The 24,393-nt window shown below is 39.0% G+C and overlaps 1 protein-coding gene and 1 long non-coding RNA gene across 3 annotated transcripts in view; one reads left to right on the plus strand and one right to left on the minus strand.

The window, feature by feature from the left end:
• The window catches only part of PACRG (parkin coregulated), a 473,656-nt gene that overhangs the window by 44,138 nt on the left and 405,125 nt on the right, over positions 1-24,393 (minus strand). The window lies entirely within an intron of this gene.
• The window catches only part of LOC120400717, a 43,804-nt gene continuing 36,628 nt past the window's right edge, over positions 17,218-24,393 (plus strand). Inside the window, exons 1-2 of the long non-coding RNA XR_005596023.1 lie at positions 17,218-17,273; positions 17,535-17,644. This is a non-coding gene — a long non-coding RNA (uncharacterized LOC120400717). The remainder of the gene's footprint in view (positions 17,274-17,534; positions 17,645-24,393) is intronic.

Below are 24,393 nucleotides of genomic sequence, written 5' to 3' on the forward strand. Positions count from 1 at the left end.
ACCCAATTCTTACCAGATATCAAGCAAGGATTATCAACCTTTTATAAAGTGACACTGAAGCAGATTGCTAAAAGTCCAAAACGTGCACTGTTTTAGATCTTTTATTTCCTACAGTACCAACATTACAGAAACACAACCTGCATTCAAGCACAGAATATTGTTTAAACTCATCTACAGTATATGGACGTTTGCAGTAAATCAGCTCTAACCAACACCGACAAATGTCAGTGTGGAAATTAAAGTATAATATATAATAATATTTTCCTTAATGAAAACAACTGGAAAGTTGCTTAAATAGTTGGTCTTTATTCCAAAACTGACTTGCAAAATGAAGCAAGGACACTATTAAAAAACAGCAAAACATTTTTGTTTTCTTTGCAAGACACTCATGAATAGTACTGTGCAGATACATCTCCCTTTATGGCGAGAACTGAATAGTTGAGTTGCAAACATACAAGGACATAGACAGACATCAAAAACACCAAACAAGCAGAGCTAACGGTACAAGAGCCCTTTGTAAAAGAAGTATATTTTATTCATGATAAAATAATCCTGTTCTGTGTGCTGGTTTTGGTTGCTAGAGGTGATAATCTATTTCACTAAATGCAGTTGCAGATATTCTTCATGAAGTTTCTTAAAACGAGGACATATATTCTGATGATTAAATCACAGTTTGCATCAGATTTGTATTGGGCTCCATTACCGATTCTATAAACTCTGACTACTGCATAGGCATATGGACAAGCAGTTTTGATTTAGATCAAAGGGATTTTTTTTAGGCAGGGACCTTCTTTTTTGGCTACCAGTATGCTCTCATTTCCTAAATTAGGGAGAAAATATGAAGTTTGTCTCTAATAATGTGGACATTATTCATAGCTACATGGACAAAGTACAGAACCATTTGGCTAAGGGATCATCTGCAGTGTTTCACTTTGCTACTAGAAAATGTTAAACACGGGTCAGTACCCAAAGGACATTCCCAGTTAATTTATTCAAACAAACATTTCCTTGCTATGAAAAATACTCTTCGTCAAGGATGCATAGTATTTACATGAAAGAGACAATTGGGTTTTGACTGAACTATCAGCAAAACAATGATCATTTCAATCGCTATTTACGATTCATGACTGAGTTCTATTAGTTTAGGTCGGAACTCATTTGAACATAAAAAGAAACAATTTCTGTATTTGAAGACATCATCTGGTTTTGAGAAGCAATAGAAAAAATAATTTTCTCACTTGCAGCTTGAAGAAACTTAGTATTAAACGGCAATTCAGTAAACTATCAAAAATTGTAAATATGCTATGGTTTATCCATATTAAATTTTTCTGATGTTACTTTGCTAAATGAGTCTCTACAGACTGAAGAACATTTTATCAGCAATACTAATTTTATGTATTTGTAATTTTTTTAATATACCTTGGAAAATTAGATATAATCTTATCTTTTTGCGTGTGATGGTAAAAATACTGCCTTCACTTATTTAGTCTTTGAGTAGAAGAGAAATTTCATAATGGAGAAAAGTTAATTAGGACTTGTAGGTCATGAATAAATGCCACAGTTCTTGTACTTTATTAGCTATTTGAAAGCACTTTTCATAATGTATCTGAAATGCTTTCATTGAGCTGTGCACTGACACACTAAACACAGTTCCAATATGTAAACTTTCCACATACAGTAATTTGAACTACTTCCACATAAAATATATATCAGCATTAATTAACAGAGTGGATAGTGTCTGTACATCTGTTAGCCATTAGTCTTTACTTTAATTCATTAGATCTTTATCATTTACCTGAACAACTCATCAGGAACAGGCAAATTGAGACATTAGTTCATTATGTCATCTGCAGGATAGTACAGCCAATAGAAATATTAACCTCTATTGTGTATGCCCAGATTCTACTATGAAACATGAGCCCACAAATTTTGGTCCAAAGGTGGAAATGCTTCCAAATTACCCCATTTATTGTGTATTTGGAATTCTAAAATTATTTGGGTTTGGAACGTGCAGGGGTTAGTGGGATATGGTATATTCCATTACAAACAGTTTCAACTAGCATACAGTTAGGTATTTTTTAATATAAATTGAACTACATTCCCTCAGGTTGCTTTCAAGTAGTGGCCTATTTTATTTTTGACATAGAGTGCTATTGGAGTAGAACAATAAATCTACATGGTCCAGCTGGATGCTGTACTTATTTTTCCCTGATGAGTATAGGTCGTAAATTTAATTTAAAGTGAGATGATTTCTACTGGTTCAACATCATCTTTTATATTTATATCCATCACTGAGGTAATGAAATTTAGGTGGGATATAAAATTTTTCCTGATTAGAAAACATGCTTTAAAATGTTAGCACAAAAGCAATGCAAAGTGTATTGTATACATTAATTCTAAGTCATCTTTTTTGCATTTTCTCCAAAGAAAGTTGAGGTAAACCATCGAATAATCTCACTGTGCACCCCAAAAGCATGCAAAGTGTGGGCATATAAAAATACAGCTTAAAATATTTATTTTGGTATTTTTTGCTCCAATTCCACAACTGCACCCTTGGGGATAGACTCCCGGAGCTCATCTCTCCATAGTTGTGTCTGTACAATGCAGTTGCAAGATAGTGATTTTAGATTCAATTAAAAGTGGCGGCAATGATGGGAAGAAGGCTTTCAGGAAAGAAAATGTTTCAGAATAGGAAAGTATGGTAGGATTTAATAGAATCATAGAAATGTAGGGCTGGAAGGGACTTCTAGAGGTCATCTAGTTCATCCCTCACACACTGAAGCTAGACCAAGTAAACCTGGACTAGCCCTGACAGGTGTTTGTCTAAACAGAGCTTAAAAAACCTACAATGATGGGGATCCCACAGCTTCCTTTGGAAGCCTAATGCCATGCTAAACTATCCTTATAGTTAGAAAGTTTTTCCTTATATCTAACCAAAATCTCCCTTGCTGCAAACCATGCTGATTACTTCTTGTCCTACCTCCAATGGATATGGAGAACAATTGATCACATCCCTTTACAACAGTCGTCAATGTGTTTGAAGACTGTTTTCAGTTCCCCCTCAGTCTACTTTTCTCAATACTAAGCAGGCCCAGATTTTTAAACCTTTCCTCATAGGTCAGGTTTTCTAAACCTTTTAGCATTTTTGTTGCTCTCCTCTGGACTCCAATTTGTCCACATCTTTCTGAAAGTGTGGTGCCCAAAACTAGGCACAGTACTCTAGCTGAGGCCTCATCAGTGTCGAGTAGAGTGGAACAATTAACTCTGATGTCTTATGTATGACATTCCTGTTAATATACCCCAGAATTTTTCACAACTACACATTGTTGGCTCATATTCAATTTATGATCCACTATAACCCCCAGATCCTTTTCTGCAGTACTACCCCCTCGCCAGTTATTTGTTATTTTGTAGCTGTACATTTGATTTTTTTTCCTTCTTAAGTGCAGTACTTCGTGTTTGTCTTGTTGATTTCAAACTAATTCTCCAATTTGTCAAGGCCATTTTGAATTCTAATCCTGTCTTCCAAAGTGCCAGGAACCCCTCCCAGCTTGGTGTCATCCACAGATTTTATAAGCATACTTTCTATTCCATTTTCCAAGTCACTGATGAAAATACAGAATGGTACCAGACCCAGGACTGACCCTTACAGGACCCCACTAGATAAGTCCTCACATTTTTACTGTAAACCATCAATAATTCCCATTATACAAGAACTAGGGGTCACCAAATGAAATTAATAGGCAGCAGGTTTAAAACAAAGTTCTTCTTCACGCAGCGCACAGTCAACTTGTGGAACTCCTTACCTGAGGAGGTTGTGAAGGCTAGGACTATAACAATGTTTAAAAGGGGACTGGATAAATTCATGGTGGTTAAGTCCATAAATGGCTATTAGCTAGGATGGGTAAGAGTGGTGTCCCTAGCCTCTGTTCGTCAGAGGATGGAGATGGATGGCAGGAGAGAGATAACTTGATCATTGCCTGTTAGGTTCACTCCCTCTGGGGCAGCTGGCATTGGCCACTGTCGGTAGACAGATACTGGGCTAGATGGACCTTTGGTCTGACCCGGTACGGCCGTTCTTATGTTCTTATGTTCTTATGTTCTTAATTATTCTGAGTACAGTTTTTCAACTAGTTGTGTACTCACCTTATAGTAATTTCATTTAGACCACATTTCCCTAGTTTGCTTATGAGAATGTTGTGCTCAACTGTGTCAAAAGCCTTATTAAAATCAAGATACATCACATCTATTGCTTCCTTCCTATCCACTAAGGCAGTCATCCAGTCAAAGAAGGAAACTAAGTTGTTTTGACATGGTTTGTTCTTGACAAATCTATGCTGGCTATTACTTATCACCCTACTATCCTCTAGGTACTTACAAATTTATTGTGTAATAATTTGCTCCAGCATCTCTTTCCAGGTACTGAAATTAGGTTGACTGGTCTATAATTCCCAGAGTTCTATTTGTTCCCCTTTTTATAGACAGAAACTATGTTTGCCCTTTCCCAGTCCTCTGGGACATCACCCATCCTCCATGATTTCTCAACAATAATTGCTAATGGTTCTGAGGTTGCTTCAGCTAGTTCTTTAAGTACCCTAGGGTGAATTTGGCAGGCCTGGATGACTTGAATACATCTATCTTATTGACATATTCTATTTTATTCTCAATATTCTCTAACATATTCTGTCTGTTCTTTGCCCATTCTGACTTGTGTTTCTTCCCCCTTGCTATTAATATTCTGTTAAGCACCTCATCAAAATTAAAATTTTTATTGAAGACTGAAGCAAAATAGGCATTAAACACTTCAGCCTTCTTGGTATTGTCAGTTATTAGCTCTCCTTCCTGCTAAGTAATGGACCTACACTTTCCTTTGTTGCCCTTTAGAGCTTTGAGGGAATGTATACTTTCCGTGCAATAAACAGCAAGAATACACCCATCCACTGTATGATGCATCTCATGAAAATGGAAATGAGAACAGATCCATATGGTATAATAGATGTATGGATTTCATGAGTTTCACAGTGTGCCGCCTATGAAGAAATAGTTGAGAGACAGAGAAATAAAATAACAAACTTTCCAAAAAATTTTGAATCCTTGACTTGATATAGTAGTTTAGATTATTTTTTGCGCTCTTCTTCATAAAGGGCTGATGTTTTAATGTGGTATAAGAAATCATTAATACATATGTATTTGTATTACTGTTGTGCCTAAGAGCCCTAGTCCAGGACCAAGACCTCATTGTGCTAGGCACAGAACGAATGATGGTCCCTGAGCTAAACAGCTTATCATCTAAATAGGTAGGTGGAGATAGGAAATGAAAGGCTAAAATTTCAAGACTGAGGCACAGTATGCTATTTAAAGACAAAAATTACTCTCAGACAACTGAAAGCAAAAGAGGAATGGACTCGTATCACAATATTTCTTCTAACTTGATTTTATCTTAACCTGTATCTAAAAGGTACACAACTAAGGAATTATATACAAACTGGTAACATGCTGGTCATTGATATTATTGCATGGATGTGCAGGTGATATGTGAAAAGTTTTAAATACAGGTTGGAAATATATTCTTAAAAGTGTTTGGCGGGTAGGGTTTAAATCATTTCACCCTAGACAAAGGAATATGGTCCTGCCTGCTTGAATGTGTCTCCAATGTAAACTGAACAAAGACACAATGAAAGTACATTTACATAAAAAGTAAACAAAGTAATCAAACTAGTGAGAGGAGGGAAATAGCCATTCAATTGTCACAATGTGGGAAGGAGACTGCAAAAATTAACATGGAATCAGCTCTCTGGCGGACACAGCAAGCTGAGCCCTCAGGAGGGCTTCCTGACTTGGAAAACAAAGATAAATGTTGAGGATATTAGCAGAGGGAGAGAGCCATTTTGGCATCCTCTACCTGAAGAGATAAAAGAACCAAGTGCTTTGAGTTCTGTGATGGATCCTGGCCAAAGACTGTCCAGCTATGCTGGAAGAACTGTGGTGAGAAAATTAGTCTGAAAAAAGAAGACTAAAACCTATTTATTTTTGTTTGTTTGCAACAATTTCTATCTCAATTCCTTCTATTTGGTATCAGTTAAATATCTGTTCTTTGTTAATAAGCTTAATCTTGTCTTATTACCCAACCATCTCAGTTCAGTGCTCCCAAGTGAAGAGTAAAATCTGCATCTGAACTAATAGATTGGTGCCATGTACTGTCTCTTTAAAGGAGAAGTGAACTCGATACAATTTTCTAAGTGATACAGTGAGACAGGCTGAGCACAGCAGAGGAGATGGTTTCAGGGAGACTCAGGACTGGAGGGGTTCTTGGTGTCACCCTGCATGAAGTAACCAGGGTAGTGGAAGCCAAGGTGAGGTCATTGTGCTGTAAACTGGCTGCTGGTATCAGGGCTCTGAGCCAAAGCTGCACAGCACAGAAGCACCCAGGATTACAAGGCAACCCCTTACTGGTTTGGATGAACCCCCAAAGCATCAGCTTCCACCAATGTCTATGGGAGTTCCAAGAGATCAGCACCACTCAGGATCCAGACAGAGTCTCTAATAGACTGAGAAATGTCAAAACTATTGGGATAAGGAACCCTTTACTAATCTGTGAGGGTCTTCAGTGTTATGGTAATGGCAGTCTTTGGCAGCTGAATAGACAACTTCTCTAAAGAAGATCAAATGAAAACTGTAGTCGTGTTATAAGTTGGATGGAGTTCAATTAAATTCCAGAGTAAGATGAAAACAAATGCCTGGTGCAAGCCTATAATGCTAATGGAAGTTATCTTTATACCATCAACCAGTTGGGGAATTTTATCAAGATCTTATGTAAAAGATATGGAAACACTGTCTTCCACAGCTGTTCTTTAAAGCATCTATGGTATTTTCTTCCTCTTGCTGATCACTTACAGGCCAGCAGGAATTCTAACTGCACATTTGTCTTCAAACAGGAATAAGTAACACCTGCATATAAATCAAGTATTCCCCCGCCCCCTCCTTGATGTCAAAGAGGACAATTGTTGCTGGCACCAACTAGTATTTCTTTCAGAGTGGTAGCTGTGTTAGTCTGTATCAGCAGAAACAAGGAGGAGACCTTGTAGCACCTTAGAGACTAACAAATTTATTTGGGCATAAGCTTTCGTGGGCTAGAGCCCACTTCATCAGATGCGTGGAGTGAAAAATACAGGAGCAGGCATAAATCCATGAAAGGATGGGGGTTGCTTTACCAAGTGTGATGTCAGGCTAACAAGATAAATCAATTAACAGCAGGATACCAAAGGAGGAAAAATAACTTTTGAAGTGGTAAGAGAGTGGCCCATTACAGACAGACAGTTGACAAGAAGGTATGAGTAACAGTAGGGAGAAATTAGTAATGGGCTTAGAGTGCGGAGCAAAACATACTGCCCTGACATTCATTTCAATAGTATCAATTTTATGCTATGATTTTTATAGGGGGTACATTTTCATGAGACAGCAAATTATAATGTGGAGATTGTGACCTTACACTAGTTTAATTTATGACACTTTAATTCTTTTCTTAGCAGTACCTTTTCCGGGAATAAATACAGTAATCATAACAATAAAATAAGTTACTCTCATTTATTTGAACTGACATGCCCTATTGTTGTTTCTTCTTGCATAAGTAGTCATATCAACATGTCATGTTATATTGTTTCCTCTTTTTGCTCCAATAATAATAAAAAGAAATTTTAAATAACTCTAATGCTGCCAACACCTCATCCCAGATGATATATGTATCACTTCCTGGATGCGTCCCTTAGATGGAGGAAAAGCCCCAGGAGAAAATGTGCTTGTCAGAGGGTGTCAAGTTCCAGGACCTACATAGAGATGCAGTCCTTTTGTGTTCAGTAAGTCAGTTTTCACTAAGCACTCTGGCGCTCACATCTGGGTACATCCTGAGTCCATTGGGCTTGATATAATTCCACTCTGCCCCACACAAAGTGCTCATGCACTACACATGCTTCAAATTTACCCTTCATGAGGATTTATTGGTAACATAAACAAAAGCCATAAACCTCAGGCTAAGCTTTCTCCTGAGGTTGGCTAAGGCATGGCTGATGTTGATTTAATTTCATATCAAAAGAGATTAAAACAAATCATATCAGGTTGATGAAAGTGAAGATTTTCTCTTTTGGTGATAGACCTAAGCATCTTTGTTTTTACATAAAAACAGAATAATAGAAACTGGAGATGGAGAAAGACCTTTTAGATTATCAAATTTATCTCTCTGTGGCGACATAACTGTTCCCTATGGTATATTTTCCACTGTTCATATTGTCTAGTTTTAAAAGTCCTAAGTGATGAGACTCCTACCTCTTCCCTTGGGAGATTATTCCACAGCTTGATACATCATAATCTCAAGAAATGCTTTTCCTTATATTTAGCCTAAAATTTCCTTTTCTCCTATTACTCATAGTTATAGTCCCCTGGTAGCATTCTACATAATTTCTCTTTGATGCTTAAAGCATTCAAAATATTCATAAACTTATGTCCTGCCTTAGCAAAGCTATTAGCTCTTTTAGCCTTTCTTCAGAATCAATCCTCCAGCCTCTAATATATTTTTTGTTGCTCTTCTCTGAACTGCCTGCTATTTGTTAATATCTTTCTGGTAATGTAATGTTCAGAACGTACAGCTATACCATAACCGTATGTTAAACAACTCTATTACTTCACTGTTTTAAGATATGCTTTGCATATGTAGCCTAAATCTGCACTGGCTGTTTTGTATATCACACTGCAAACTCATTTATTGTTCCCTATCACCCCAGTTTGTTTTCATCATTATTGCTTTCTAGGTTGCTCCCCATTGTCTGCATAAACCAATAGATGCAGGGTCCCATCTGGGAGGGGGTGTGGCCAGAGTAGCCAGGAGATGCACTATTTTAGCGCATTCCCAGTGCAGCCTCTGCTGGAAGGCCTGGTAGAAACTGTGGCTGCTCTCTCTCAGGAACTTTTGTGGGAGGGTAACGGTAACAATACAACCTGCTCTGTCCCAGAGACGACTCTTTCTTCTATTGCTAGAGCATAGTGGCCCTTGCGGTTGCAAGGAGGTGCAATTTTCACTCTGTGTGCCGGTCAGGGTGACTCTAGCTCAAATGCCTTGGAAAACTTTGATTTGATTATTAGTATTGCAGACTATTTCAAGTCTGTACCAACCAGCACTGAAAAATGGGGCTGATCCATCAGTGCTTAATTGACTAATAGGGGACAACTCTTGTGATTAAGGATTACTGATGTGAATAAAGGTTGAATGATAAGGTCCACTCTATTAGATCAAATGTTAGAATTAATGATACATAGGCTAAATGTGGGGACCAAAATATACATGTTTTATAAGGGTCCTCACTACCCACATTGCCAAATATGGGGACATGACATCATATACCCAGGAAACCAGTTCTCCATTTGGTCATCTACACAGCTATGTGAAGGAAACATTATTCAACTGTGCTCAAAAATCTAACTAAAATGCAGTGGTGTTTTCCACCCTAAGGAATGGCACAGATATATGGGCTTGCTGTCCATAAAACATCAAAATATTAGTTTCCATATGAAACACATTTTTGGTTACTCATCAGTTTAAAGTGGTAAGATAAAATAACCAGAATTACCTGAACTGGAGCGAACTAGCCCCAGGAAGATTCACCTAGGTCATGTCCTACAAATGTATGAGAAGCACACATTAAAGTGTTTAGATAGAAAAACAACCCAAAGTGGACAAAGGAAATCTTTAAAAGATAGTCTCAAAGAGAAACTCCAGCAGTGTAGTAGACGAATGCCACCGACTCGCATCAACAGGTGGGGGAAATTGATGGAGCCGGGGACACACCCAGTAGTAAGGGAAGGAGGCAGTTGCCAAGGACAATAAGTAGTTCCTCACATGGGAGTCTCTGGCACCCATTGGCCAGCTGGGGGAGAGGGTTGCTGATTGGCCAACATTTCTCAGCTCCTAGGATTTAGCCCTGCGCATGTGGAGAGCTCTTTCATCTCCATTCCAGCAGCCTGCCCTTCCCACCCAAACTAGGAATGGGAACCCGTTTTGACAGATGCTGTGGGTATAGACAATTGCCTGTTTAGGGGGGTCAGGAAGGAATTTTTTCTCCCATGGACCAAATTAGCAGAGGACCGGGGAGTTTTTGCCTTCCTCGCAGCACCTGCAAGCCACCGTGTGTTAACTAGGAATACGCATGGTACCTAGCTGAGGTACTGGGGTAGTGTTGCTTACTTGTCACAGTTCACGGCTGGTTGCCAGTGCAATTAAGAGAATAAAATGAATGGTTCCCAGAGGTAAAAGATTTGGGATTTTGGGGATGGGCCTTCAGCTCATGTGGTAGAGTGAGACCTTGTAGCCTCTGTGGACCAAGGTCCCCACCCTGCTGCACCCTCTGTCCCTCCTCTGAAGGGGGAGGGTGCCAGGACTCAGAGAGAGCTGAGGAGAGCCTACATCACTTTATGGGTTATATGGTAAGAAGCCCTATAATCCTGGCTCCACTTATGGGTCATATTATACGGAGCCCTCAAATCCCTGCACTGGAACCAATTAAATGCCTGGTCTACGAGAGTATGGGTGATGGGAGGGCAGTGCCCTACCCTTGTGATAAAAGTTTAATAAAAGTTGCGACCTGCCGCTTAATTCCATGCATTTGTCTGTCTTCGTTTTGTAGCTGTGTCCACATTAATGCACCTAAGGAAACTATAGCTACTGAATGAACTAATTCTTTATGAATGGTAAATAATGATGGAGTGAAACTATTTGAAGATAACTTTCATTGGACTTGAAACACCAACTGCATCTGCCACATATCACCCACAGTATCAGCTTCGTCAATGAAATATCCCGAGTACCCTGCCTGTATCAGGTCAGGACTACCATAATCTCTATTTGCTAATATAATACAAAAATTGGTGAAAAAACAAAAGTTCTAATCTTATCAAGATATTATCATATCACTGAAAGCAATGTCTTAAAATACAATAAAATGTTCTCAATTTTTTTTCTCCATTTCCATTTAGAGAAATTGAGTTTATGGATTGTAGTTATGCAATAATTATTAGCGATCTCAGACTACATTACATTAAATGGCCTGTAGAAAGAGTATCTCTGGTGCACCTCCCTAGCTGGGCTGGGGACCCTCGCCATGCCCAGTTTCCACCACAGGGTTGGCCTAGTACAGGTCACAGCCTTTTTCCTGGTAGTGGCCCCACTCTTGGGGGCCTCTTTACTTTACCTCTGGGTGGAGGAAAAGCAAAAGTTTAGGTCAACACAAATTGAGCCCCTCATGGGGTCAATAACAAGGCAACCAAAAGCTTGAGGCACCAGTTTACTTCAGGGGTGCCTGGGTAGCAGCTTTGTTGAAGTCTTTATGGCTAGGTAGCCAGGTCAGACCCTCCCTACAAGGCTTACCCCTGAGGTTTGCTAGACTCCTTATAGAGCTGGGCAGTTTCTCACATGAGGGTTCCACCTGCCATTCCAAGAGCTACTCTAATCACTCCCTTCTGAAGACTTCCCCACTTGTTTACTGCAGCTTCCTCCTTTTACAGCCCTCCTCCCTACTGTGCATGACTGACAGCACCAGAGGGGCAGGGCTATTTTAGCAAACAATCTCCCAGGCCCCTTCCCTGGCAATGTAGGGTTTATACACTCCATCACATGGCCCCATTCTTGCAAACACTTATGCACATGCTTCACCACAGTCAGATGAGTAGTCCCTTTGTCTTTAAGGTAAGCATGTACATAAGTACTTGCAGGATTAGAGTCTATGCTCAGAAAATACTCTTTTAAAATTGATTCTCAAGATATGATCTTCACGCCTGCTCTTAGAAGGGGTTACTGCTAAGATAATTTGCCCAGTCTTTTCAAAGAACTTTTGTCTGAACTATAGAATTTGCTTTTCTCTCCAGGAAAAAAGAGAATATTTCCTTTCTCAGAGGAAATTCCTAAGAGAGTAGTGAAAATATCTCAAAAGGCAGCTGCACATTCTGAAAGGAACAACCTAACCACTCCCTTAAGTTGTTATTCTGATATTGAGCAAAACCTTCTTGACACCGCTTGGATGGAGAGAAATAATATAATTAACTATCAAACAATATACTTAACATTGATAAATACATCTATACCAGATAATCAGCTTCAATTCTTGTCTACCTTTAGTTTGTAGAAGAACCTAACCTAATAAAAAATCCTGATAGAAATACATACCATTTATGCATTCTTTAGAACTGAGCTTCTGAATCAGTGCACAAATAAAAATTAGTTTTGTGCAACCCTAAAAAGTTTCAAAATTCAGATTTGGATAAACATCCAATAGTTAAGTATCATACTTGACACCATGCAAGGCACTGCATTTAGCCGTATGGAGTGGAAATCCATCAACCTTATGAACAAACTTGCACAAATACAGACGGATATCATCTTCCTTTCCAAATGTAAACGGATGGACATCATACCTAATGGACTAAAGGTAAAAAATCCACTGCTATCTACATACTACACAGACCACAGTGAGAGATTATGCCGTACTCTATCTAAGAAACTGAGGAACCACCTGATCAGCATCCTATACAGCAAACAGGGAAACATCAAAAAAGAGCTCTCCAATCTAGAGACTCTCATCAATAACCAAACTTCCATACAAACGGACTTCACTAAAATAAGACAGGAGATCTACATTACTCACTTCACCTCTCTAAAAAGGAAAAAGGACTGTAAGCTGTCTAAACTCCTACCTGCCACATGGGGCCACAACCGTGATACCCCTAACCCACCCAGCAATATCGTCAATCTATCCAGCCACACACTCAGCCCAGAAGAACAGTCTGTCCTATCTCGGGGACTTTCTTTCTGCCCTGCCACCCCCACCAACATGATACAGTTCTGCGGCGATCTGGAAGCCTACTTTCGCCATCTCCGACTCAAAGAATACTTCCAGGACAACACTGAACAGCGCACTGATACACAGTTACCCTCCCACCAACAGCACAAGAAGAAGAACTCCACATGGACTCCTCCTGAGGGTCGAAATGACAGTCTGGACCTATACATTGAATGCTTCTGCCGACGTGCACAAGCAGAAATTGTGGAAAAACAACATCACTTGCCTCACAACCTAAGTCGTGCAGAACGCAATGCCATCCACAGCCTCAGAAACCATCCTGACATTATAATCAAAGAGGCTGATAAAGGAGGTGCTGTTGTCATCATGAACAGGTCTGACTACCAAAAGGAGGCCGCCAGACAACTCTCCAATACCAAATTTTACAGGCTACTTCCCTCAGATCCCACTGAGGAATACACTAAGAAACTGCACCATCTACTCAGGACACTCCCTACACTAACACCGGAACAAATCAACATACCCTTAGAATCCCGACCAGGGTTATTCTATCTACTACCCAAGATCCACAAACCCGGAAATTCTGGACGCCCCATCATCTCTGGCATTGGAACTCTCACTGAAGGACTGTCTGGATATGTGGACTCTCTACTCAGACCCTATGTTACCAGCACTCCCAGCTATCTCCGTGACACCACTGATTTCCTGAGGAAACTACAATGCATTGGTGACCTTCCAGAAAACACCATCCTAGCCACCATGGATGTAGAGGCTCTCTACACAAACATCCCACACACTGATGGAATACAAGCTGTCAGGAACAGTATCCCTGATGATGCCACAGCACAACTGGTTGCTGAGCTCTGTGCCTTTATCCTCACACACAACTATTTCAAATGTAATGACAATATATATCTCCAGATCAGTGGCACCGCTATGGGCACCCGCATGGCCCCACAATATGGCAATATTTTTATGGCTGACCTGGAACAACGCTTCCTCAGCTCCTGTCCACTCACGCCCCTTCTCTACCTACGCTACATTGATGACATCTTCATCATCTGGACCCATGGGAAGGAGACTCTGGAAAAATTCCACCATGATTTCAACAGCTTCCACCCCTCCATCAACCTCAGCCTGGACCTATCTACATGGGAGGTCCACTTCCTAGACACCACGGTGCAAATAAGTGGTGGCCACATTAACACCACCCTATACCGAAAACCTACCGACCGCTATGCCTACCTTCATGCCTCCAGCTTCCATCCCGGGCACACCACAAGATCCATTGTCTACAGCCAAGCACTGAGGTACAACCGTATCTGCTCTAACCCCGCAGACAGAGACCAACACCTAGAAAATCTCCACCAAGCATTCTCAAGACTACAGTACCCACACGAGGAAATAAGGAAACAGATCAACAGAGCCAGATGTGTACCTAGAAGCCTCCTACTGCAAGACAAACCCAAGAAAGAAACCAACAGGACTCCACTGGCCATCACATACAGTCCCCAGCTCAAACCCCTCCAACGCATCATCAGGGATCTACAACCCATCCTGGACAATGATCCCACACTTTCACAGGCCTTGGGTGGCAGGCCAGTCCTCGCCCACAGACAACCTGCCAACCTGAAGCATATTCTCACCAGCAACTGCACACCACACCATAGTAACTCTAGCTCAGGAACCAAGCCATGCAACAAACCTCGATGCCAACTCTGCCCACATATCTACACCAGCAACACCATCACAGGACCTAACCAGATCAGCCACACCATCACCAGTTCATTCACCTGCACGTCCACCAATGTAATATATGCCATCATATGCCAGCAATGCCCCTCTGCTATGTACATCGGCCAAACTGGACAGTCTCTAAGGAAAAGGATAAATGGACACAAATCAGACATTAGGAATGGCAATATAAAAAAACCTGTAGGAGAACACTTCAACCTCCCTGGCCACACAATAGCAGATCTTAAGGTGGCCATCCTACAGCAAAAAAACTTTAGGACCAGACTTCAAAGAGAAACTGCTGAGCTCCAGTTCATCTGCAAATTTAACACCATCAGCTCAGGACTAAACAAAGACTGTGAATGGCTTGCCAATTACAGAACCAGTTTCTCCTCCCTTAGTTTTCACACCTCAACTGCTGGAACAGGGCCTCATCCTCCCTGATTGATCTAACCTCGTTATCTCTAGCTTGCTTCTTGCTTGCTTATATATACTCCTGCCCCTGGAAATTTCCACTGCTTGCATCCAAAGAAGTGGGTATTCACCCACGAAAGCTCATACTGCAAAACGTCTGTTAGTCTATAAGGTGCCACAGGATTCTTTGCTACTTCATCCAATAGTTAGATGCTTTTCTAAATCTATTAGGTCAACAAAATTGGTCTGGAAATTCCTTCTGGATTCATCTAGATCTTCCCTGTGCACAACCTGAATACACAGGCTATGTACAGGAACCAGCATTTGACCCTATAAGATTACTGGAGGAGGAAGTGGAGTAAAAGATTGACTCTGTTAGCCAGTTTAGAAGGAAAAATTGTAGTACTTTAAGGTGATATTAAAACTGTAAGTGACAGTGCCCAGAGAATTCAAACGGCGGTTAATAGTTTTAAATGCGCTTTCTGGCACTCTGATAAGAGATACTGTAATACAAGGTTACACCATAAGATTGAAATTCTTCAAAATAACAGAACAGACTGTAATTTGATGTACTGGGCTTTGCTGCTCAGGTTAAAGGGGAAGAACTTTGTGGAAGTCTCTTTGCTATTAGAATCTATTTTAGATTAAGAACAACAACAACAAAGCCCCTTTCTCTCTTTGAACGTGACAAAAACATTCCAGCAGAAATATCTCAGATAACTCTCTGGTTAAACAAGGATTATTTTTTTGATCAATTCTCTGACTTCCACTATGGTAAAAGATATGGTTATTTCAGAAGTAAGGGGCTATACTTGCAGAGTAATAACTGCCTGGGCATCTCAAGGTCAGAGTTATAAAATAATGTCTTTTAAAACATGTCCTCATATTGTGGGGGAGGAGGAGATAAGGTAGTAATGTTTTCTGCTTAAATTGTACATGGATTTAGGCCTGGATCCTGACTTCAATGAGACTACTCATGTATGTAAGTGTTAAAACTGTGGTCTTAAGGAAAACATTCACGTCACAGTAGTACAGCCACAGAAATTCTCAGTCATCTGGCTGTGAAATTAGTACTCTTGGAACACAATGGCCAGCCATTGTGATGCTAGTAATGATTGCAAGTATCATGGCTGACACGGAGGTGTAGTGGTACCATCATATCAGCAAGCACACCTGAGTGCTTTAATTTCTCTCTCACACACACACATTAGACAAGAGACACAGAGAGACTGATTATAATTTAGTAAGAAATTAGATTAGGCTATTAGGACAGGCTTGTCTACTGAGGTCAATGTGAATATTTTGCTGTACACTGTGACACTCTGACTAAATTGCTTTATTTGCACTTTTCTGTGTTTAACTGGCCTTTGGTTAATTGTCCTCCTAACACTTATGTGTTTTTATATTCTTTTTTATTAGAAAACTGAGGACTTTATACAGTGAAGAATAGCAGAGGTTGCATTTATTTGTTTGATGTCTCTAGCCCATTTTTTATTTTAAGAACCACAAAAATAAAGCCAAAATAATAATAAAATATCAGAGTTGCATAAGCTATGCTCACTTGTCAGTGTTAACTATCTTGGTAGCTTAAATATTTTGGGTCAAATTTAGTCCCGAGTGACAGGGAGCAATTTCCTTTGAAGTCAATGTGAATGGTGCCTTTTTACTCTAAATTGAAATTTGGCCCTTTGTCTTCCACAATTCCAACATCTTTTAAGAATACACTAAAGACTAATCCTTTGGCAAATCTAAATTTTAATAAAATTAAATTTGGTTTTAAGTTACATGAGTACAAATCATCTCAAACCATGTTGGGTGAAGAATGTGGTTAAGTAGAGACTTAACAGAGAAAGGTTTGCCTTGGATTGAAATTCTGAGTCAATGCAAACCTTCCTGACATCAGAGATATAAAACTGATATTCTGGTATTCCCAGCAAATTTTAGGTTCCTGTAATGTAAATCAAGATCTGTATATATTGTGGAGACCTGTATATATTGTGGAGACCATAATTTGTGGAGACCTATTTCAGAGCATTTTTCCTGCTAATACACATATACTTTAATGTACATTTTGAGACTTCATGTGCCTAACCTTGGATCACGTTTGGTCAATATTTTGTACATTATTAGCAATTCATATTTTTTTATTATTGGTTGCATTCTCAATACTAGTTATCACAGGTGGAACTGACTGCAGGAGATGAGTTGAAATCAAATAAACTGAAAATATGAAGCTACATGTGATGAAAAGGCTGTCATTAGCAGGAATACATTGTGAGGGGAGAGGTAAATGAAGAAAAAAGGGAAATAGAGGGTGGAGATAAGAGAGGGAGCCTGATTTTGTTGGAAGACATGCTGTAGATGGGCTCTGAGAGCCAAAGTTAATATTTACTAAGTCTAGCACATTCAATAACTTTGGATTTTCTTTAGTGGGGCCACTCTTCCTTTTGTTTGAAGAGAGAGAAGAGCTTTGAATAATGCCTAAGAGCAAAACTAAACCAGAAATAAATGGCTTTTTTAATGTGAGACCTTCAACCTCAATTCCAGTTCCCCAGAGGCCATCTTTGACTCCTTCTCTGGCTGTGCATGCACAGATGTCAACTGTGGATAAAGATAGCTCTAGAAAGAAACAGATGAAGGAACTGCTACTTAGCAAGGTGAGTTTACAAACTTCCTTGACATTGGCAGAGGGGAAGTTGGAGGTAGGGTGACCATATGTCCCAATTTTATACGGACAGTCCCGATTTTTGGGTCTTTTTCTTATATAGGATCCTATTACCCCCCACCTCCATCTCGATTTTTCACACTTGCTGTCTGGGAGCGACTGCAGATAGCAGAGAACAAGTTAGATAATGGCATAGAAAGTACACTTATAAAGTTTGCGGACAATACTAAGATGGGAGGAGCTGCAAGTTCTTTGGAGGATAGGATTATAATTCATAATGATCTGGAGAAATGGTCTGAAGTAAATAGGATGAAATTCAATAAGGACAAATGCAAAGTACTCCACTTAGGAAGGAATAATCAGTCACACACATACAAAATGGGAAATGACTGCCTATGAAGGAGTAGTGCGGAAAGGGATCTGGGGGTCATAGTGGACCACAAACTAAATATGAGTCAACACTGTAATGCTGTTGTAAAGAAAGCGAACATCATGCTGGGATGTATTAGCAGGAGTGTTGTAAGCAAGACACGGGAAGTAATTCTTCCACTCTACTCCATGCTGATTAGGCCTCAACTGGAGTATTGTGTCCAGATCTGGGCATCACATTTCAGGAAACGTGGACAAATTGGAGAAAGTCCAGAGAAGAGCAACAAAAATGATTAAAGGTCTAGAAAACATGACCTATGAGGGAAGATTGAAAATAAAATTTTTAGTCTGGAAAAGAGAAGACAGAGAGGACATGATAACAGTTTTCAAGTACATAAAAGATTGTTACAAGGAGGAGGGAAAAATGTTCTTCTTAACCTCTGGGGATAGGATAAGAAGCAATGGGCTTAAATTGCAGCAAGGGAGGTTTAGGTTGAACATTAGGAAAAACTTCCTGTCAGAATGGCTAAGCACTAGAATAAATTGCCTAGGGAGGTTGTGGAATCTCCACCACTGGAGATTAAGAACAGGTTAGAGAAACACCTATCAGGGACGGTCTAGATAATACTCAATCCTGCCATGAGTGCAGAGGATTGGACTAGATAACCTCTTGAGGTTCCTTCCAGTTCTATGATAAGTCACCGGAGCACATTGTACAACTGATTCAGTGGAAGCTGCTGAGCTAAATCAGTGATTAAAAGTATTTTTGTGTGGTGGGAGAGGCATGTTAAACTGCTCAACATTTAAGGGTTAATGGGATCCCAGCATATAAGGATTATTGGGATCGTGGCAGATAAATATCCTGATCCAGTTAGTTTTATGGAAAAAACTCATTCTGAAAATCATGCACACACCCTAAATATTAAGAAGAACTATGTTCTGTGGAGAAATTATTACCCTCAGTTTGTGCTATGAGGAGATCAGGTGGTAAAGGAGAATGGTGAGAATCTTCATTGTCACATTGACTGATGCCAGGGACTGTGAGCGAGTATTAAAGGTTGCCAAGAATATAAAAATAACTGTTCTATGAAGAGAATGAGATTATATTCTTTTCTGATATGAACTCCATGACAAGTCTAGGGAAAGAATTTAAGGAAATCAAACACTTCAAGGATGAGGACAAGGTGTTAACTATTCCCAGCAAAACTCAGTTACCCACAAGAAGAAATGGTATATTTTCTGAATTCAGACTGCTAATTGTTTGCCTTATTAAAATAAGAGAAGAGAGATCTGATCAGAAGACCATTGGTAGAGACTTCTGATGACTAAATTCTAATTAAAACGGGGTTGCGCCATTGCCAGCAAAACTTTTCCCTCCTTTAATATATGGTATGTTTAAATTGGTAGAAAGATGTGTTTGATATTTTCAGTTGATTTATTAGAATTCTCTTTTTTGCATAAATGTAACATGTATAGTCATTTCTCAAAGAAATGGGCTATTGATAAGTTTAGGGCAGCATTTCCCCCTGCCACTTCTCAGAAGTGTCGATGGACTTTTTTCCATTGTTTAACCTGAATGTCACTACTGCTGTTAAATTTAAGCAGCTGTGTGGCGTTTAGATGCTGAGTTATTATTTGGGTTTATATCTGTGTATCTACTTTATTCTTTTTTCTACATTTTCATATTTTTGAGAGCACTGACAATCTGGTGCTTTTGGAATGCTTTCATCCCCCCCAGCAATTCCTTTGTTACCACTGAAGTTTGTTGCTAGTGTGCTGTGCTTATGAAGAAATCAACCATGCTGATATGTTTGTTTAGTGTAGTATGAAAATAATAAATAAAAAGGAATTATAAAAAACTCTAAAGATATCATATTCCATTAGAATATGCATTATATATTTGTTGTTTCATCTTCTGTGATGAAATGAGGATGCATTTATGTAATAATTTTCCAGTATTATTAATTGTTGTTCTTGGTGTCGCATACAGTGTTCTTTGCATTGATTGATGCAAAAACCATATGTGAATGAGATATAAAATAAAAATGTGTAACTGAATTTGACTATTTTACTCTAACAGAATTGCAATTTACAAACTTCCCAATAATTAAGGTGTAGCACTGATCTGCCAGTTGCCAATAAAGTTACTTCTCTATTACTAAATTAAAAACACAGCATTAATTTTATTTAAAATCACTGCAATTCATTTCTCCAAATTTTACTGAAAACTCTGAGTTGAAACACTCATCATCTTTTCTGTCAAATGCTAACAATAGTTCATAATTGGCTTACTTCGCTAACCTCACCAAGGTCTTTGTCAGCAGGAAAGGTTACCAGAGGAATTTGCACAATACCTTCCCCCTTACCCTATTTAGTAAATAAATTTGAGAAGTGTTTGTATATGGATTATGTGAGACTAGTGCTTCTATTCGTAGCTGCACAAAGCTGCAGCTGCCCTTCCAGTCGTTTTTCTCAAAGAGAGCCAAAGAGGAGGGAAAAATAACCTATCATATCAATTAATGTGGACTGCTTCCAGGTAATCTAAACCATCCTCATGAAGCAACTTACTTTTTTAAACTGGAAAGGCAACTGGAAAGGCAAAATTTCTCTCTCTAGCTCTAAATATGTTGCAGTATAACACATCTATTCAGAGTGCTAATTTGCACTGCTTGAAATAGATATTTTATTAACAAAATAAAAATCCCAAACTGTATCTTCCTCAGATTATTTGAAAATTTATTCCTCACAAAAATAAACAGGCTTACTGAATTATAAGGAATATTCCAGTATAGATGCCTTTTGCTCAGCTTTTACTCTGATAGCTACAGTGAAAGTAGTCTCAGATTTAAACCACATTTAATTGTCCAAGGGGACACAAAATAATATACAATAAAGATTTATTATGTTGCTTTTGCATACTTGGTATAACATCCATTTATCTAATATAATAATACTTATATAAAATAACATTAAACAACTTTTTACTTCAATTTTCATCTCAAATATTTTTCTTCTCCTAAAATATGCTATAACAATAGAATCAGGAAATCAACCTTTTTCTAATCTGTATAAAAGGCTAAATTCACTTCAAAGTGGATGTGAAAAACTATACTTTAAACTAAACATCAATCTCAGAATTATCATGCAAATCAAAAATATATATTGTAATGTAGATGGGTCTTCAATGAATAGTAGATTTAAATCTGCTAATTTTATGAGATTCAAATTAGATTGCTAACCCAAAAACAAGTATATCTGAAATTCACGTTGACCATCAAACTATGTTCATGCTTAAATCATGATGGCAGGAAAAATGTGGAAGGCAAGAATAGCACTGCTAAAAGTATTTGTAATAAAAAAAAAGGCTACTCCCATATGTCATTCAAAGCCTAGCAGCTGTGCATTGAAATCACAATTCCTTTTGGTGATATCCATATGGAATGGAAACTTGTAATATTACCCTTTGCTAAAAGTCATGATCTAATTTCCTGTATGTTACTATAGTAAATAATTGTCAATTCTATTTACTGCTTTATTTCAAAATAAAAATGATGCATGTTATAGGTGAGTTACATTGATGAAATCCAGAATTATATCCACAGTGAAATGGATTGTAGTGGCTTCAGCTTTGTTCCTGATGCAAAGGAATATGCATTGGCTGAATCACAACATCATTTATAGTTGTTCTGACAAGACTAATAATCTTTGGGTTGTCTACACTACTGCGCGGGGTCGATTTAAGAGATGTTAATAGCGTAGCTGAAGTCGATGTACTTAGATCTACTTACTGCGGTGTCTTTACTGTGGTAGGTTGACAGCTGATGCTTTCCTGTCGACTCTGCTTGCACTCCTCATTCTGGTGGAGTACCAGAGTTGAAGGAAGGGCGTTCAGTGGTATAGATACAATAAATCGACCCCTGCTGGATCGATAGCTGCCTGCTGATCCAGCGGGTAGCGTAGACAAGCCCTTAGCTTAATTTGGGAACAAAGCTTCTCCAGTCCTGAACTGTAAACTGGTTCTTGTTCTACCTCTACCTCTACTTTCATTCACTGTCCTATGAATAACATCTGACAATTTCCTAGCATTTTTGGGCTCCTTAATCTCCAAAAGCATATATCAACAATGAGTAGTATTTTCCTCCCCACAAGGTAGTCATTTTAAACACATTACTAGGAGATTTACATGGGCCTTACATTTAGGATTCATTATGGAGCAAGACAACTTCATTTTGGGGTTCAACTTATAACTTATCTACCTTCTTGACTTACATACTCCACCCTGAGATTATCTCTAATGTTATTTCCCTTCCCAGGATACTCCCTGCAATTTACCTATCAAAATGTGACTGGATATTATGTTCTCTTAAAATGTTACAGTTTTTTAGGGTCCCCACTAAGTGATCCCTCAGATATGAAAACTTTCCTTCTGTACCCCAGCAGTAGAACTTACACACATTGTCTCTTCTGGGGAGGTATACATTGCATATTGGAGTGCTTTGCTGACTCTAGAACAGTGGTTCTCAACTACTGGTCCGTGGACCCGCGCCAGTCCCTGAGATCTCCCTGACACAGTTTAAGAATGCAGCAAGCTGATCCCTGGTATCAAAAAGGTTGAGAAATACTGCTTTAGAACACACATGCAGCATCAACAACCAGTAGATGGGTAGCTGGATATGTTGCCTCCACTGCACGCCTATCGGCATTCTGAAAGACCTTAGCAAATCATGGACGGAGGAAGAGATGTGAGCTGGGAGGATGAGGGAGATTAGGGGAAAGTTACAACTCATTTTAAGCCCTGATGGGAGATCATTGGGTCCCAAAACAGAATTACTAAAGGTACAAATTAATGAATATGCATTTTTAAATTCAGTATTCTTATTTGTTCCTACCTTACTTGCTTCTCTTATTACCATTTGTATGAGAGTGGAGTAAACAAATGTCCTTGATATTTAAGCTGTGAGGTTTATTTGCTATCATCAGAAAATGAATGCTATTAATGAAGGGTAAATAGGTAGCAAAAGGCTTGTGCTTGTAGTCTGCCTATCAAAACAGTGACTATGCAGCTTTCCCTAATTGCTCCAGTAGGTATAACAAATGAGTTTATTAACATTTCCACTGTACATAAAATAATGCTAATACAGATAATTGGAAGAGTCCTCCAGTAACAACAGATCTGAGTGGGTAAACAGTAAAGACAAGTCTGATGATCTTTTGTATGGCTTGTTTTGGGAATTACCTATTTCTCTGATAAATTTGGAGCAGTTTAGCCCAAGAATGAGGTAAGGACATAAATACCATATGCAGCACTAACAGAATTAAAGGACCATTTCCAGGTTCTGCGATTGTAGAATGGTGGGGCACATAAACTATTTACTCCCCTAAAAATGCTAGCAGCATATGTGAGGGGAAGTGAACCAACCAACAATATCTCCAAATAGCTCCTCCATCAGCTAAAACAATGTGACCTAAAGCAGATGAGGTTCATATAGACTGCTAGAATCAGAGTATTTTCTCTGAAAACCTTATGAGAATAAACTTTCTTGTGAAATTTTCAATATTTTCAGCTTTCGGGCAGGCCAGATGTACCCCTAACTCTTTTGAACCACTCAAAGTGTTTGAGTCAACTTTTGGGCAAAAGTTAAATCGGGTACTTTGATTAACTGAACCACTTGAGCATTGACTACACATAGTTTTTACTTAAAATCTCTCATTGTTGTAATATTTGTGCAACTTCATTGAGGTTACTGATAGTCAGAGCATAGTGCAGGCTGGCTGTTGATTTTTTCCCCACCCATCTCATCTAACTCTGCACTGAGCAGCATCCAGCATACATGAGCATTCTCACTGTCACTAGCCGTGGTAGAGCTGCATTCATTGCTACCACAATGAATGTTAGGAGATTATGAGAAAAATAAAAAGCTTGGCATAGAGTAGGCAAAGGCTGAGATTTTCAAAGATGCCTAAAGGATATGGACAAACAATTAATTGGAACTGGGAATCCAAACCCCTAGGAAGCTTTGAAAATCACAGGTGCAGCCTTTTTTATTTGAAGAAGTAAAATATAATCAAGCAATAATGGGCAAAAGGGAGGGCATTTCCTAGTTGTTAACTGACTGGCTGGAAGAGCTGAGGGAGTAATTGTTTTTATAAACCCAATAGAACACTTCTGTTGCATCTTTATACGAATGTTGTTCTCTGTATTGAGTCTCCAGCTCCACCGTTTTGGATTTAATACCTACCTTTTCCTAGCAATTAGTGTTAGGCCATGTCTACTCTTACCTTCAGGGATTGCCGCTACTGCGATTGATGCAGCGGGGGTCAATTTAGCGAGTCAAGTGAAGACCCACTAAATCGACCACAGAGCACTCTCCA

This window comes from Mauremys reevesii, linkage group 3 (assembly GCF_016161935.1).
Source record: "Mauremys reevesii isolate NIE-2019 linkage group 3, ASM1616193v1, whole genome shotgun sequence".
Taxonomy (NCBI): Eukaryota; Metazoa; Chordata; order Testudines; family Geoemydidae; genus Mauremys; species Mauremys reevesii.